At 40.6% G+C, this 17,057-nt stretch overlaps 1 protein-coding gene across 1 annotated transcript in view; it reads left to right on the forward strand.

Moving 5' to 3' along the window:
- The window catches only part of Cntnap2 (contactin associated protein like 2), a 2,102,194-nt gene that overhangs the window by 1,124,162 nt on the left and 960,975 nt on the right, over positions 1-17,057 (forward strand). The gene's annotated exons all lie outside the window — the stretch shown is intronic.

Below are 17,057 nucleotides of genomic sequence, written 5' to 3' on the forward strand. Positions count from 1 at the left end.
TCAAGACATTTCCCTTTGAGATACTTTGTTGTGAAAACTACGTGTAACTACAAGTTGATGCTAAACTAGTGAATTAACTCAGCTTCCTCGGCCAGTTTCAGACCATTGGAGAATGAGTTATCTTACTCTGAAAACTAACTTCATTAATTTCATATTTTTAAGAGAAAAGTTCATAAAAAACTGCCATTAATTTTTGAACTAAGACAGACTGAAACAGCTCAGCAGTTAGGAGTCCTTCCTGTTCCTGCAGAGCACCCGAGTTCATTTCCCAGTACACATTTCAGCTAACTCACAATATCTATAGCTTCAGGTCCAGGGAATCTGATGAGCTCCTGTGACATAAATGCATGTGCACACAGTCACAAACACATACAAATAAATAAAAGAAGACAGTGCTTATGCCTCAGTTTGACCTCCCTTCATACAGAGTTCAAAGTTCCTAAGTGTTTAGTGGAGATCCTCAGACAGCTGTTTAAGACAGCTAATATATCCCCCAAGTACCAAAAACGTTCAAATATGAAGCAAGCTCAATTTTCTATCATCTTAAGTTGGAACTATAAGGCAAAGGCCTTATCGTTCATAGTGGCTATGGTTTATATTGGCTACAGAATATAACTTTCTAAAGTCTGAATATGTTTACAACAAAAGAAAGAGGAGCACCTGTTAATCTATCTCACATCTGTGAAAGTGTTGCTACTACAGCATTCCTGTATAAACAGAACAGCAAACAATTTTGACAGAAATAGCTCCCTAATTTGGAAGACAGTCATAATATAGTAGCCATTATTTTCTGCTTGAGGTACATGGTAGTGATAACCAGAGAAACTAAAAGATGAATAATTCAGAGATCCCTTTTTTCTGACATTAGATGGTATGACATCTACATGCTTTCTACAATGTCACATTATATTTTTTCTTGTTACACAAATATTGAAAGCATTTGTACCTGGCTCTTTCTCTATGTCAGTGGCTTTACTGAGACAGTAACTTTGTTGGAACTGTCTGCACGCAGCTTTGTACATGAGAAGTATTGATCTTGAATTTCAAACATCACATCCCAAACTGTCCTAGTTAAAGTGTTTCTTGCAGAGGAATGACAGATGATGTTGAACTTTTTATGCAATTTTTGTAAAGAAGATGGAAGTGTGTTGTTGTCCCACAAAGTGGGAATGAGATCTGAGTAAATAAATAAAGTGTACCTATGATCATGATCATGGTGAGGAAGAGTGTAGGGAATATTCCGCGAACATGCATTTCCATATTTGGTAGCTTTGGGCTAGACTGAGTCAGTCTTTCTATCCATATTCTCTGTTCTCTGCCTATAGTCAAGATTATCCCTTGGAATGACAACTGCATTAGTTAGCTGACTTGTTGCTATAATAAAATACCTGTTGAAATCAATTTAAGAATGGAAGTACATGGTTCAACTCATGATTCATGAGATGCAGCCCACTGTGAAGGTGAGGTCTGGCAGCAGGAGGTGCTGGACATGTATCAGGAAATGTAGAGGACAATGCTGGTACCCAGTGTCCTTTCTCTGCTGAATTTAGTCTTAGAGCCCAGGCCATGGAATGGCACTGCCCACATGTGGGTCTTCCACCTCAGTTAACCTAATCCTCTTCACATCATGAAAACCATTTTCTGTCCCCTTTCCTTTTTAAGGGCAAAAAGTCTGCACATCTAATGTCAATTGGTTAGACCAACTCCTTCATTGATATAAAATGTTCTCAGTTAAAAATCCTAAGCTAGAGTGTCCCATATATATCTTATGTGTTATATAGGTCACGTTCATTTCATTTAAATTCATTGAAGAGCTGCTGACGTGACCCTCGAGCTGAGAGAATGGAGAAACTTAGCCTCTACTCCTCCAGCTGCCATCTGAAAATGCATCTCAGTAACATCTGCGCTAGCGGAAGCTCTACAGCTTCCCCATATATACTAATTTATCTTCCATTTGCCCAAATTCTCCCTAAGGAAGTAAATCCTGACTCATTCTTCTCCTTTCAAATTCCAGTCAGACTTATTAGAGTTATTTTTAAAGGGGGTGAGGGTAAAAATGAGAGCACAGAGTAAGAAAATAGAAGAGCTGCCCTAGTAGTCCTGCTGGATTTATAAACACTCTGCGTATGTTAGCAGCTGCAGCAATGATGTGATGAGAAGCCAGGGACATGGATGGGGAGGGTAACTGAGTGATCCAGAAAAGCCTATTGATTTCCTTTCTTTGTGTGTACATTTGCATGTTTCTTAGTCTATGTTTTCTGAATAGAGCATTGAATCATGGAAATATTCATTTGTCCAGACTGCATGCCCATACACTTAATGTGTGCTGTCTGGCCATATGGAATGCCTAGTCCCATTCTCTGCACTAAAGTAAATCAATGAAGAAAATTTAAGTTCATACATATGTGAAACTCACATTCTAGTGGAAGAGGACAAGGGTAGACAGTGAGCTCCAGGTTAAAATAAATAATACCATAAGTTAGAAGATTCTGTGTTAAGCAAAGAGAAGAAATCAAGGCAAGGAGGACAGATTTGCTAGATTCATGTATAGGTGCAGTTACAACATGGCTGCTCAGAGTCACTAAAAAGAAAACACTGAGAGTACACCAATTGATTATCCAATTTCAAATGGTCAGCCCTGAGATCACATGAAGACAAGAAACATGACACAGAGGAACACACGCATAATCAAGAAACATCACACACACACACACACACACACACACACACACACACACTAGTCAGGGTGGGAGAGGTGTACATGGAAGGTAAAGAGAGCAAGCAGAGCAGTAATACATGGGAAGGCTTAGAATTTAGAAAAGGAAGGGGAAAATATGTAATTATAATCTCAAAAAGTAAGATTATTTTTTGAAAAAAAAAACAGCAATTTGCTCAAGACCTAAAAATCATAATATTTTACTGGCTTAAGGAGAGAACATTCTATGCACAAATGAGAGCTAAGTCAAAGAAGATACCTGGTACTTGATACTTGATAGCGGATTTCAAGTAAGCCATGGTGAAAAGTTTTGAAGGGTGTGAGAGGCAGCAAGAAAGGAGACCAGAGTGCTCCCAGAAACCAGCGCTTTCTAGCATGGCACTGCTCACCTATAAGCCCAGAACCCAGAAAATAAGACAGGGGAGGCCTCAACTCCAGATCAGTTTGACTATAGAGCAAGGCCTAGTTTAAGCAAGTAAATATTTAAAAACTAGTTCCTGGAGGCTATTGATTTATTGTAACGATCTATTTTCTATTCTGAGGGAGTTAAGGAGCCCTTGCAGGGTCCTGAATAGGACAATGAGACACATTCATTTGTACTACAAGATGATGGGTTTGGCAGTGGAAGGAGAAAATGCCAGTGATAGGAGCCTGATTGGAAGATCATTTTCATAATATAGCAAATGATGTCTAAAGCAAGGAGATGCAAGGCATTCTCATTTCTCAATATATTTAGCAGGTAGAGTCAGGAGAGTTTGTGATGTAGTATCCGAAGAATATGAAAGAAGAACTTTTCCAAGTCCTTTGTAAGCAAAAGATTCCCCTTTCTAACATTAGAGAAGGTTAATCAATGGGAGTAAAGAGAGAAGTCATAAATTCAGAACTGAATCACAGGGAACAAATCTTCTAGATGTATAGGTAGAAATGTAAAAAAATATATAGTCGTGTATATGTATATAACAGGTATGTATCTTCATACCACACATATAGTCTTGGTATGTGACAGTACCACATTAACTGCAGAAGATCTCTGATGCCTTTGCTTTTCATTTTAACCATCATTGCAGGAGTGGAGGTATTCTCAAGAGATACTAGTGCATCTCCTTTAGGCTCTCAGATTATAATAAAGTTGAAGTTTCCCTAGGAGTATCAAGCTTGGCAAAGGACAAGGCTAGGGTCCACATGCTAGCCCAAGAAGGAGCCTTGTGTCCTGGGGAGATTCTATACACTTCTCACAACTTGTCAGAGTTCTTTGCTAGAGAGGTTGAAGCCCGGAAAGTAAGGAAGCAAATGATATGCAGAACTACTCCTTCATTAAGACTGTTTACTTATAAATACCTCTTTTCCTCTATTGAAACCCAAATCTCAAGCTAGGTCCCCAAAGACTGCATGACAGAGGCAGTCCCTGGTCACGGTCGCTGTGCTTTCTCTCCTTTACTGTGTGTCCATATTAAACAAATCATTTCCCCCCCTGGCTCTTCAGGTACTATGTTTCTTTAATTAGCCTGTTTAAGGCTGGGCATCTCAGCTTGGCTTGTGATAGCTACCCTGACCCAAACTCTGTCTCTAAAACTTCAGGAGACATTATGGGCAATCAGGACAGAAAAGAAGCAAGAATTTTTCTCTGGACATTTGCCTTTCTATAATATTTTGCTTCCAAGTGTAAGGTTCTATGATTGACCAAAGAATGGTACTCTGGACTCAAATAAAATGTAAACTCAGAGTGTTTCTTTCTGCAGTAGTCCAGCATCCTGGGGTCTCCCATCACCAGAATAGAGAGAAAATCAAGTGAGATCACAGACTTGATTTAAAGCATTAGAGTTTTGGATTAGATGAGCTTTATCTTATTCTACCTCTAGGCATTCTGGAACCATTATTGGGGCATGTACTAGGGCCTGGGGTTTTTTCTATTAGTAATTGACTTGCCTGGGCCTGCGTGGACTTGCCCAGTTCTTAGCCATACTCTCCTTAGCTGTCAATTTGAAGTCTGTTAAGGAATCAGGATAGCCTTCTCACATGGAACAAGACTTTGCTCACACCTTTAGCCACTAAACTAATCTCTAATGATGTAAACTGTACAACAGATAGCCATTGTTCTTTGTTGCATCATTAACACCTTTTATCCACCCTAGTGCCTTTGTACTGCTGGCTCCTGATGGTTAACATCCTTAGCTGACTGACTTGCTCTGATTCACAACCATTTTCTTTCCAAAACCTTATAGTAACCTAAAAGCAAGCATATCCAGAAACAGCCAATGTCAGTTCACTCATTCTGTCTGTCCAGCGAGCAGCACCAAGGGACCATGAAATATCTCAAAATGGGAAAGCAGAGGAGTAGGCATCAGGGAACTCTCCAAGCATGAGTAGGAACTAGAGTAAGCCCTAAAATGTCCTGAGTGACATTGGCCCGCACTGGAGACTAGGAAAGTTACTGCTACAGTGTACAGTTCTCTTCAGACTTGTGAATCCATGTGGAGTTACTGTTTTCTGTGGACACACTGAGAGGAAGAAGCTGATATTAAAATAGTTTATTGGAAGTAGCTGGTGAGCATACTGGGCATAGCAAGATGAATCTGATCCATAAGTAATAGTGAGGTCCAATTCGCAGGCTTCAGTTTGTATCCTGAGCCTCCAGCCTGCCTTTAGCTCAGCTGCCAGGGGTTGTGTTTCACTTTATCCTGAGCAAGTACAGGGAAGTGACACCCTCTGGTTACCAGGAGATACTAGAAGGTAGCAGTGGTACCCTTTGTTTTCCTAATGCAGATGTGGTCTCCTCCCCTTTGCCACTCTGTCATCCTTGTTTGAGTTCTCCTATGATGCTTCAAGCGGAATGGCAAGAAGCCTTAGGTCAAGGGGCCTCTTTCATATGTTTGAGCAAGCAAGCAAGTAACAAACAAAACACCTCAGTCCGTGTTTACTTACAGCAATATACATAAGTTTGATTTTTCTAGGTGCTCAAAAATTCTGTGTTGTTCTTTGCTTTTCTGTTGCTATGATAGAATACCCTTATTTAAAAACAAAAACCAAGACAACAGACAAACAAACAGAACAGCTTTGAAGAGAAAGTTTGTCTTGCTCTTGCACTTGTTCCAGAGGGGAGCCAGGTTGTCACGCTAAGGGCAGCCATGGCAACAAGAGCATGGAGGCCAGCTAATTGCTTTTCACCTGCACATCAAAGATGGAAAGGGAAAACAGGAACTAGGGCCTCTCTATAGAACCTCCAAATGCCACCCCAGTGACAACTTCCTTCAACAAAGCTCCATAACTTTACTGTTTACTTTGCAAACAGTACTACAGCTGGGGACCAAGTATTCAAATACATGAGACTATATGGGGGACATTTCTCATCAAAGCACGACAGTATCTGTCTTTTTTCCACTCTGTGCTTATAAAAATCAACCCTGAGTCATTCTGTTCCGAGAGTATGGAGAGTATGGGGAAACAAACCTCCAAGTTTGGAAATGGCAAATGGAAACAGGATGCTGTCTATTGAGGTCCTGTTAAGTGGCAAAGGGAAACAGGACGCTGTCCATTGAGGTCCTGTTAAGTGACTTCCTATTGATGTCTCCCAGAGGCTGGAACCTGGGGTCTAAAAAGCCATTTACAGGCCAAAGCAAACTTATTTTATTTCAACCAGTCTTTTAGCAGGACTATATAAAGTACTAAAAGTAATGCAGCAGTAGAATGATGTTTTTCCTTTCAGTCCACTTCCCTCTCATAAATTAGAAAACAAAACCAGTAAATATTCTGGATTGAACAGATAGTGGAAGAAGAGAAATGAAAGCCCCAACATAACCAAAGCTATCAAAATTAGCCTCCTGAGAAATTGCAAAACAGACTGAATCCTATTCCTGGCTTAGCAATTAAGTCTTCATTATATTTTTGGATGGATAATCATATATCCAGCATTTATTGTCTTTTTGTGGTTCAGTGTTTTCAAGAACATCTCCCCAATTAGATAGTTTCCCTTGAAATATAAGAATAAGCATCTGAGCTTAAAAATTATTTATTCTGTGTAAGCATATGTAAACATATGAGCCAAAATGCATATGCAAACTCTAGAAGAAGATGGCAGGCATCTTCCTCTAGCTCCGTTTATTCCTTTGGAGCAGAATCTCCCTCTGAACCTGGGGCTTGGACTTTCTTGGCTAGGCTGGAAGCCAGCAAGCTTCGGCCACCCTCCCGTTTCTGCCCTTTTCGTGTTATGCACAGGATGACAAGCTTAGTAAATGGGTGCTGGGATCTAAACTCTAATCTTTATGATTGTACACCAGGAAGACTTAACTACTGAGACATCTCTCCAGCTCAATCTATAACATTCTATATGAGAATTTAGATAAGGGTTAGATGTATATAATCAGCAACTTCAAAAGTCAGTTGTCTCTCTGGGAAAGTTAATGAACTCAATGTAGAGAGAGATGATGTGCTTCTTTAAAGCATATGTATAATCTATGGCAGTGGCTATCGGTGTGACTCAGTGGTAGAGTGCTTCGCTGAGGCTTTGATTCCTCACATAGCAAGTCTGAAACTGTCCTGAATCAGGGCGGAAGGCAAATCCTCAAATGTGGTGGAAAGGTTTTAACACGTTTTATTTATTCATAAATAGCAATAAACAAATAAATGGCGAAATGGGCCCACACTTATTCACACACACACATACACACACTTGTCACTGACCGTTCCTGTCTGGAAGGTGTGGCCTGGCTTGGGCAGTGTACAGGTGAACGCGACTCCTCTGCTTTTCGGATTGGATCTGCTGGAGTTAGACCTCACAATGCAAGCTTCTGGTCTGAGTGGTGGTCGTCCACATGGGGTATTTGTGAATTGTCTCTCGACACACCATTTCTCCGTTGGGCCCCAGGATCTAAGCGATTTGCCAATTACAACCAAGGCGTTTCATACATTATTTCATGGGCCTTCTTTATCACCCCCTCGTGCTCACACACACTCGTTCTCTATGACTTGGTTATTCGTGGCATTGCCCCATGAGCTGCCCTTTATCACCCACAGCACCCACTCTCTATGGCTTGATTTTCATAGCTATCTGGGTCCGCGGGGAAGAGGGGTTCAGCCAAGAAGAGTGCAGCCTGGGGTGGTGGGCGGGGGCGGGGGGAGGGGCAGGAGAGAGGGGCGTGGCTCAGGGCTGAAGTGTCAGGCAGCTTTTACAACATCCAGAAAAAATGCTTTCAGAGGCCATGTGTTCTTTACACAGCAACAGAGTAAAATTTAATACACTCTCTTAACTTATATAAAGACAACATGTAACATTCTGTATCAGAAGTAAATTAACCTAATTTCCAGCAGATTAACCCTTGAACAGATTCCTTCTTGTTCCATAATTGCTTCCTTTGTCAACTATATATTCAGTCAATGTGGAATTCAAGCTAGGTCAAATGAAACTCCCCTTTCAGGCTATTGCCCCATGTTAGTTCTCCCAGACTCCCCAGTATGGCTTTTGGGTCAAGACCAACTTGGGGAGAGCTCCCTCCAAGGAATCATAGTGTCATTAGAGATGGGACAGGTACATTGTGTAAACAGTGCCACTCTCAGCAGCCTACAGACTTGCCTTGGAAGTTTATGAACTTCAACTTAGCTCATACTTAACTGATGGCTTCAATGCAGAAAAAACTTCAGGGAGAGTCATTTAATGATCTCACACACACACACACACACACACACACACACACACACACATCTTTGCTCAAGGCTTGAGAAACAGATGTGTTATGTTCTCTAAAATTAAAGAGAGAAGGAATATGCCTGGTGGATGTGTTGTCAGGTGTGGTAGAAGTGGGTGCCTCTTCCAGCTCAAACTGAGGCATCCCTTCCCCCTGAGAGAGCAGCCACAAGATGGTATAGTATAGAACAGAGTTTATTCAGGGCATGGAGAGGGGAACTGAGAGAGTAGAAACAGAGAAAGGCAGAGAGAGAGAGAAAGAGAGAGGGGGGAGGGGAGTGGAGGGAAGGGGAGGGGAGGGGAGGGGAGGGGAGGGGAGGGGTGGAGAGGGGAGGGGTGGAGAGGGGAGGAGAGGAGAGGGGAGGAGAGCACATGGAGAGAGGGAGAAAGGGACAGAGCAGGAGCAAGAAAGCAAGAGAGAGAGAGGAGGGGGGAGCAGCCCCTTTTATCGTGAGTCAGACATTCCTGGCTGTTGCCAGGTAACTGTGGGGAGGAGCATAGATAAAATGCCAACAAGAGGTGCTCATAAAAGGAGCAAGACTGCCCCCTCCACCCCCACACACCCACACAGTGTAGGCATTGGTTCCTTAAGGCAAACTCACAGTTGTCTAAGCACTAACTACATCTACTGCTTTGTTGACTGTCAAGTTACATTCTAAAGGATTGCTAAGAAACTTTTCTCTGGAGATGCCTTGGGTGGCATTATAATATGATGAGCCAACTCCCATATTAGTAGGGGTTTAGAATATGTCTTTTCCTTATATATGACGTCTCTGGTGAGGTTCTTAGAAAACTGGTGGGAATGGAGAAAGCCCTGAGAAGTTATTAATTGTGCTTGGATTACTGTCTCTCGTCTATAAAAAGCTTCAACCAGATTCCAACATTGGACTTCTTTTTTCTTAGTATCTAACATTTTCCCTAGCTTTCTCTCCAGACTCAGTATCATCTCTTGTAGAATTCTAAATGACTATTCTTTGTAGAACTCCCAAGGCCCTGCAGTAACTAATCTGCTCTGTTCCTGATGCCCACGGCTGTGCCAACTGATACTTCTGGGTTGTGATTATGACATGGCTATTCGTCTGTTTAGATTCCAGGATCTCTATTGATGGGTTCTATTTTGCCCAAGACAGTCTTGTTTTTAGCACTGAGAGTGTAACATCTGGAGAAAGCACTAGTTCTGGATACACATGACTAGTTAGTGACTCTATAGATACAAGCCATATGCTTGCTTTATTCCAAGTCCACTATGTCTAGCTGGTCATCTTAGCACTTTCATAGTCTCTATAAGCACATGTGGTATCTTTTGTGTCTCTTGGGGAACACATTCAAGTTGAGATTAGTTATAGGGTATATGTGTAAAGGATGAGATGTTGATTACAGCTGTATCAGGCTTCTGCCCTGACTCAGCAACCTCCTTTTTCTTCCATAGCAGCTGCCTCAGGCTGGCCTAAGGCCACAAATTCACAGACTGAGCTGTGCCCTTCTTTCTAAGAAATATGAATGTCCTCAATTAGGTCAGTGTCCATCTGTGGAAGTACTTCTTTTACAATGAGAAACATTTCATCCTCTTCTGGGTACTTTCTTCATCATTCAGCCAGTCCACCTCTGAGATCTATCTCTTAGCTTTACTTTAGACAGTTATACAACAGGTTCCAGGGAGACATATGGTCTCTGGTAAGTTTGACCTGTCTGAAAGTTTGTACCCCCTTTATTCCTGAGGATAAGGTGATTTTGACCTTGTCTAAATCCAAAGCTGCCAAACCAGGTTGGCCTGAACAAATTCTGGCTGAATTTAAGCCAACTAGCAATTTTCTAAGTGAAACTGGATTTCATTTGGGAAGCAGCCTTCAGAAAATACCCAAAGACAAATCCCACGGGGTCCTAAGACCTGGGAACTAGCTTAAAACAAAAATTAGCCGTGAACTCTTGACACCACCCAGCTTTGACTTTTCTCATTCACAGAGTCCTTAATTTGAGTATGTCAACTTTTACTTGCATCTTGCTTTGACCTTGCCTGTCATCCTCCATCCACTGAAGGAATTCAGAGAAAACAAAAAGTAGCACTCTTGATACAGAACCTTTGTGGCAGAGTATTATCCTCATGACATGAGAGCAGTGAGTGGCCAGAGAAAGCATCAGCTATACAGAAAACTGCCCTGAAAGCTGGAAACCTGAGACAAGCCCAAGGTTGTGGGAAATCTGCTGTGCATGGCATTCCCAGGAAACAGCTAACACCCACCACATGCCCAGGAGTCCAGTGCTTGCAAAATCAGACAATTTGATTTATTTTATACCCAGTAGTGTAAAAAGTTAGTTTATCCAGCAAGGGTTTCTGGGAGTGGAAAGCTATTCCCTTCTATCTTGAGTTCCCTTCTATCTTCCTACTTTCAGCTACAAAAAATGGCTCTCAGACTCTGCTCTGCTCTCTCCTACACCCTCTCTGATGGTGTCTGGTTTTGGGGCACCAGCTCTCCGATGAAAGAAAACTGGTGAAGGTCAAATTGAGTTTTTATTCTTTATTTCCTCTGCTCATATATTTTATTTTTCTCACAGAGGAGACCTATATGTTTAAGTAGATCCGATACTATTTCTAAGGTCTCCGAAATAGACAGCTTCCGGGGATGTATTTTTGTGTAGATGATTGGCATATCAACTTAGACCGAGGGGACAATTGTATCTTTGTTCCTTGCCAGAAAGCCTCCTGCTAGATAGGGAGCTTAGAATCTTCTTGGCAATTCATAAAATCATGTCTCCATGGATGGCCAGATATACAAACCAGACCCCACTAATTTGTCCAAAAATGATCTAACAGAGTAGGTTATAAAGAATTGAAGTAAAAATCAATTTACACAATGTCCAAACACCTATCTGTAGGAATAATGGTTTTGTACACTGTGTGAAGATGTGTCTTTGTTTTTCCCTGCTGTCTACGGTACCTTCTGAATGGTTAAAATGAAAGCCTGTGGCATATAGCAAGAGACAGAATATCACCTTTAGGGTAAAGAGAGATTTGCTACCAACCCATGGAAGAAGATGAACTTATAAAGCTGAGGGGATGCAACCAGCCAGTGGCAGAAATTAGATTAATATAAACAGGATAAGTGAGTTACTAGCTAGTTGATAACAAGCCTAGCATAAGTCCTAGGCATTCATTAATAAGTATAAGCTTCTCTGTGTCTTGATTCAGAGCTGGGGTGAGCATAGAAAAATCCATTGTTGTATCCTTCCCTACACAATAGTGAACGAAACCCTACTCTTCTACCTCCCTCCATTCACATTACACAGGCTCATTCTAGAATGGAATTTCCAAGTTCTGTTCTCAAAATGTGATCCAGAAACACAATACAGACAGTAATACAGACGAGTAGTTTAGTTTTTAAGAGGGGGGGGGGTGCACTTCTATCAATCTAAAAAAAAGATGACCCCCATCTTCAAATGAATGAGGGATAGTTTATTCTGGAGCCATTTTGACTGACCATGGCCTGGGAACAAAGATTGATCACAAATTCCATGTTCCAATGTAGAGTCAGTTTCATAACTTAACAGAGAAAAGTCAAGGCAAGTTTGAAATTTATTGGTGGGCACATCGGAGAAGCTTTCCTATAGGACTAAGGTGCTATCTGATGGCGGTCTTAGCGTTGGGCTTGGTGGAAGGCAGTGGGTCTGCTCAGTCAATAGGTTCTGAAGGGTTGTATTTTCTAGTTACAGAATATGAGTTCTTATACAGAAGTGGGCAAGTAATGGCTAGGAAAATAATGACTGTTTGTGGGGCTAAAGTTACCCCAAGTAATTAGCCCCTGAACCTGCAACATTCCAAAGTCACCATAGAGCTGAAATTCTAATTGGTCAGTCAGCCTCCGCAGACACAGCTTCTTTTCAGGAGTTTAATTCACACTTCAAAGCAAGGCAGAGAGCCAAAGATCTGAGAAAGAAGTCAGACCTTAAAGGGCTCAGGGCTAGAGGAGAGTATTGTGGCTCTATATGTTCTTTTCCACAGCACCTCTTCTTCCATGTCAGTACATTGTAACTTTTCTCCCACTAGCTCCTTTCCTTCATGTAGCCTTTAATGTGTACTTGTGAGGACCAATCTTCCGTGCTGTGGGTTTCTTCCTATGCTAAACTAGATGACCACCCCGCCCCCCCCGCCATAATATGGTATTTTAAGTCTACAGGTAGGGTGACTGTAATGCTTTCGCCTTTCTCTTTTTTACTTGGTTATTTTATTTATTTACATTTCAAATTTATCCTCTTTTACAGGACCCAACAGGTAGATATTTCTCCTCTCTTGAGATTTGTGTATGAATGGGGAAACAGGAGTAGGGTGTGAGCTACGTTGTGCACATTTCTATCTAGTGGCCTAGCACCCTTGCCTCTCCTTATCTTGTTTGTATATTACTGATTTTTGGATACTGCAAATGTTAAGATACTTTAAATTCTGGAGAAAGGTTTCTACTCTACTCCATAAGAATTATTTCTAAGCCAGGCAGTTTTGGCACATGCCTTTAATCCCAGCACTTGGGAGGCAGAGGCATGTAGATTTCTGAGTTTGAGGCGATCTGGGTCTACAGAGTGAGTTCCAGGACAGCCAGGGCTATACAGAGAAACCCCGTCTCAAACCCTCCCCCACCCCCCCAAAAAAAGAATTATTTCTATATTTGATATAAAGATCTTCCTATGACATCTTTTATCCTGCTGTGCCAATCCTGAGCTTTCTACCAAGGCCATTTTGTTTAGAAATTATAAATGAAGCTCTCAGAAAGAACCCTACCGCTTCCACTGAACTATCATTTTCTGTAAGGTCAAGGAACTGGTTTAGAATTCCATTAGTGTGGAGAGGTTGGAATGTTACAAGTCCACAGTCAAATTATCTTGGAGTATCTTTAGACCCTGTAATAGTCATTTACTGCCATTATCTGTAGGGGACCATGAGAGACTTCCTTTGGGCTGTTTGAACACCTTCCTAGTTTCTAACCATCTGAAGAACTAAGAAAGCAGACGAATTGCATCTGGGGCCTAAAACAACACTTCCTCTGCTTTGCTCTGAGCTGCCTAACTAATATTTCCCCTAATATTTGAAAAGCACTTTGATTTATGAATTTCTTGTTCTGTCACTATAAAACCTTCAAGTGTTACCATGTTAAAACAAGACATTTGGGGTAATATAAGCCTGTGTTCCGGGGACTAGCCATGAATGTTTGGCTCTAAAATAAACTCTTTCCCTCTTTGAGGTGAGGGCTGAGTTTATGCATCAAGGGGTCATGGTGTAGAGAGAATCTCTTGTGTACTGTATGGAAGCATCACCTGTCAATAAAAAGATGATGGCCTATTAGCTGATGCAAGAAATAGAAAGTGAGAACTCTGGGATAGATAGAGTTAGGCACAGGAACAGATTCACCCTGACCACGGAGGAAGATGGTTGCATGAACCTGAGAAGGGGTAAGTAGCCTTTGGGCAGATTTGCACTAAATAATATGAGATAATTGCATTATGATCGATCCAGTGGGAATAAGCCCAAGCTTATGACCTAGGCATTTATTCATAGATAATAAGTCTCAGAGTCGCTCTTTTGGAAGCTGTGACACAGAAGGAGAATCCTGTGGTTACATGGAGTCAGGGTGTTTCACATTTTATCATTTGAGCCATGATTTTTCTTTTTTTAACACAAAGATACCAGTTTAGTGACCTAAATACTTCATATGTCTAGGCCAGCGGTTCTCAACCTTCCTAATCCCATGACCCTTTAAAATAGTTTTTCATGTTGTAGTGACTTGTAAACATAAAGTTATTTTCTTTGCTATTTCATACCTGTAACTTTCCTACTGTTATTAATCATAATATAAATATCTGTGTCTTCCAATGGTCTTAGGTGATACCAGTGAAAGAGTGACTCAACCCTCAAAGGAGTTGCAACTCTTAGGTTGAAAAACATTTGTCTGGGCAAACCCTTGCTCAAGCTAGTTGCCACTCTGCTGTGATTCTACAATGATTTCATGCTTAAGTACAAATAGAGAGCCAACATGGGTGTCATTTTATTTTTATTATTTAGAGTGAAGGGATGTCATGGTAGACAATCTCTCAAGAGGTGGGGGAAGCTGACACCTACAGTTTTGTTTTGTTTTGTTTTTTTCTAAGTTGACAGTTTTAGGACTGAGCCTCAGACCTAGTCTCCTTCGAGGCATTGCTTGTGTTAGGACAAAGAAACAATCTGTTTGCTTCTGGTGTGTCATATAACTTTGCTTTGACATTTAAATCCCAAGGAGGGCCCAGTGCATGAAAGTAATGTTAGAAAAGTAGTTATGTGCTTAGATGAGAAGGAGAGGTAAAGATATATAATTTTAACATGCTGCTAGATAACTAGAGAAAATTTTAAATAAACCATTTAATGATATTTCTTGCACTTGATATTACTGTGTGTGAGATGTATAAACAAGAACAGATAAAGTCATTAAACATAATGTTCTGAACATTTTACTAAGATACTTGCTTTGGCCAACTCCATAGATACATTGTAGACAGTTGAATCAAACCAAGGAACTCGGAGAAGATCCTCTCTTTATCTTTTTCTTCAGTGGGATATGGGGTCGATGGAAATAGAATTGGAACTATAGATCATTTTCCTTTAGATCATTGTTTCTTAACCCGTGTGTGGTCACCAACCCTTTCACCTAAAACCATCAGGTAACATAGATATTTATGTTATGATTCATAACAGTAGCGAAATTAGTTAAGCAGGAGCAACAAAAATAATTTTATGCCTGATTGCCACCACAGCATGAGGAACTGTATTAAAGGGTCTCAGCTTTATCAAGGTTGAGAACCACTGCTTTAGATCTTGCATGTTCCTACTCTGTCATGTGGGAATCTGCAATCCATCCCCAAATATGTTTATCCAAGTCATACTTAATGCAATTGCATGGAATAATTAAATACTAATTATGTTTTGAATTAGTAGGGACAATAAAAGAGTTTCCCATAAAACAAAATGAAAAGAGTTTGCAAAGTTAAGTGCCTAGAAATAGACACAAATCCACAAGCTTAGAGATGAGAAAGGCAACTATCAAAACCTTCAGAGATTTTTAACATCAACTACTTATTCTTGCCAAGTCATTAGTGGCTTCAGTTTTAACTAGATACTGTGCAGCCAAAATTGAACATTAAGGGTGGTACTTTATGAAAATAGCTCTTCACAAAGGATGGCAGATTGGAACTGGAGGCTCTCAACCAGTGGCACACACCCAAGGACACCATAGCTTTTCCTATTCCCAATCTCTGACTGTGTAGGGCTTTTTTTTTTCTAAATTAAAATTACTAAATTATGAATCTTTTTAGTAGTGATCTTCTTTACTGGAGTCTGCTAAACTTAACATATTAAATATGTACTAAGATATACATTATTCTCCTATCTTCTCAAAAAAATCAGAGTTTTCACATTTTTCCTGATGCTTTTTGTATGGGAGAAGCTTTATATTGGGAGATGGAGTGAGAAAGAGAAAGAGAGAGAGAGAGAGAGAGAGAGAGAGAGAGAGAGAGAGAGAGAGAGAAAGGAAATAGATGACAATGGGAGGAGAGGAGAATGGATTCAACACATCCATCACTATCAGAGAGGGACATTATTTACTTTTATTAAAACAAAACTCAGGATGATGATTAAGCAAGGGTGTTTATCAGAGTACTTTAGAAAGAACAAGTTGTTTTTTGCTTTGTTTTATTTTGCTAGTTATGTTTAAATAATGTATAACAAGAGGGAAAATGAGCAAAGTATCACAAAATTTCTAAGAAAACATACAAACAAAAGAATACCCATAAACTCTACTGCATAATTTGTGGTAGTGGGGGACTGCGTTCGCGCTCTCCCCTGGTAAAAAAAAAAAAAAAAAAAAAAAAGAATACCCATCAATTTTGTAGAAACTTGGAGACTTGGAGGCTTGCCATCATTTTTATTTTATTCATCAGTTGAATACATGTACTTCTTTTATGTGTGATTTTATTTTGTAAGTGTCCATGATTCACAGAAGAATGATATCCCAGAATCAAATAGTATGAAATCACAGTGTTTTATTCTGCAGAAGTCCAGCATGCTGAAGTCTCCCATTACCAAGCTAGAGAGACAACCATGTTAGCTCACAGGCCTGATTTAAAGCACTTTAGGGGCTACTGGAGTAGGTGATCTTTATCTTGCTCCATCTCCAGGGACATTGCATTACCTGTGCATGGGGACTAGAAACTGTTGCTGAGGAAGTCTGGAAACTGCTGAACCATTGTCCTTGCCTGGGGCCAGGTGACTGGGCAGCTCTTGAGACCTAGACTTGTCTGGACTTTGCCTGGAGTTACCTAGTTCCTGGAAACAGAAATGTAAGCCTCATCTCCTGAACTGCCAATATGAAGTGTGTCATGGAGTCATTCTAGCCTTCTCAGACTATGCTGCCTAAGATCCAATATTACAGAGGCAAGGAGCCCGGTTTTTGTTTTTGTTTTTGTTTTTGTTTTTGTATGTTTATTTTATTATTTTTTTATTTAGTATAACCATGTAAAATTCTGAAAACATTTGTAGTAGGGAAGATGCTGGTTTGTGTTTGAATTTACTACAGAACTTATTACATTTGGGAACTCATTTTCCTTGTCAAGTCTGTGTGCGCGTGTGTGCGTGTGTGCGTGTGTGTGTGT

Source organism: Mus pahari, chromosome 2 (genome assembly GCF_900095145.1).
Source record: "Mus pahari chromosome 2, PAHARI_EIJ_v1.1, whole genome shotgun sequence".
Lineage (NCBI taxonomy): Eukaryota > Metazoa > Chordata > Mammalia > Rodentia > Muridae > Mus > Mus pahari.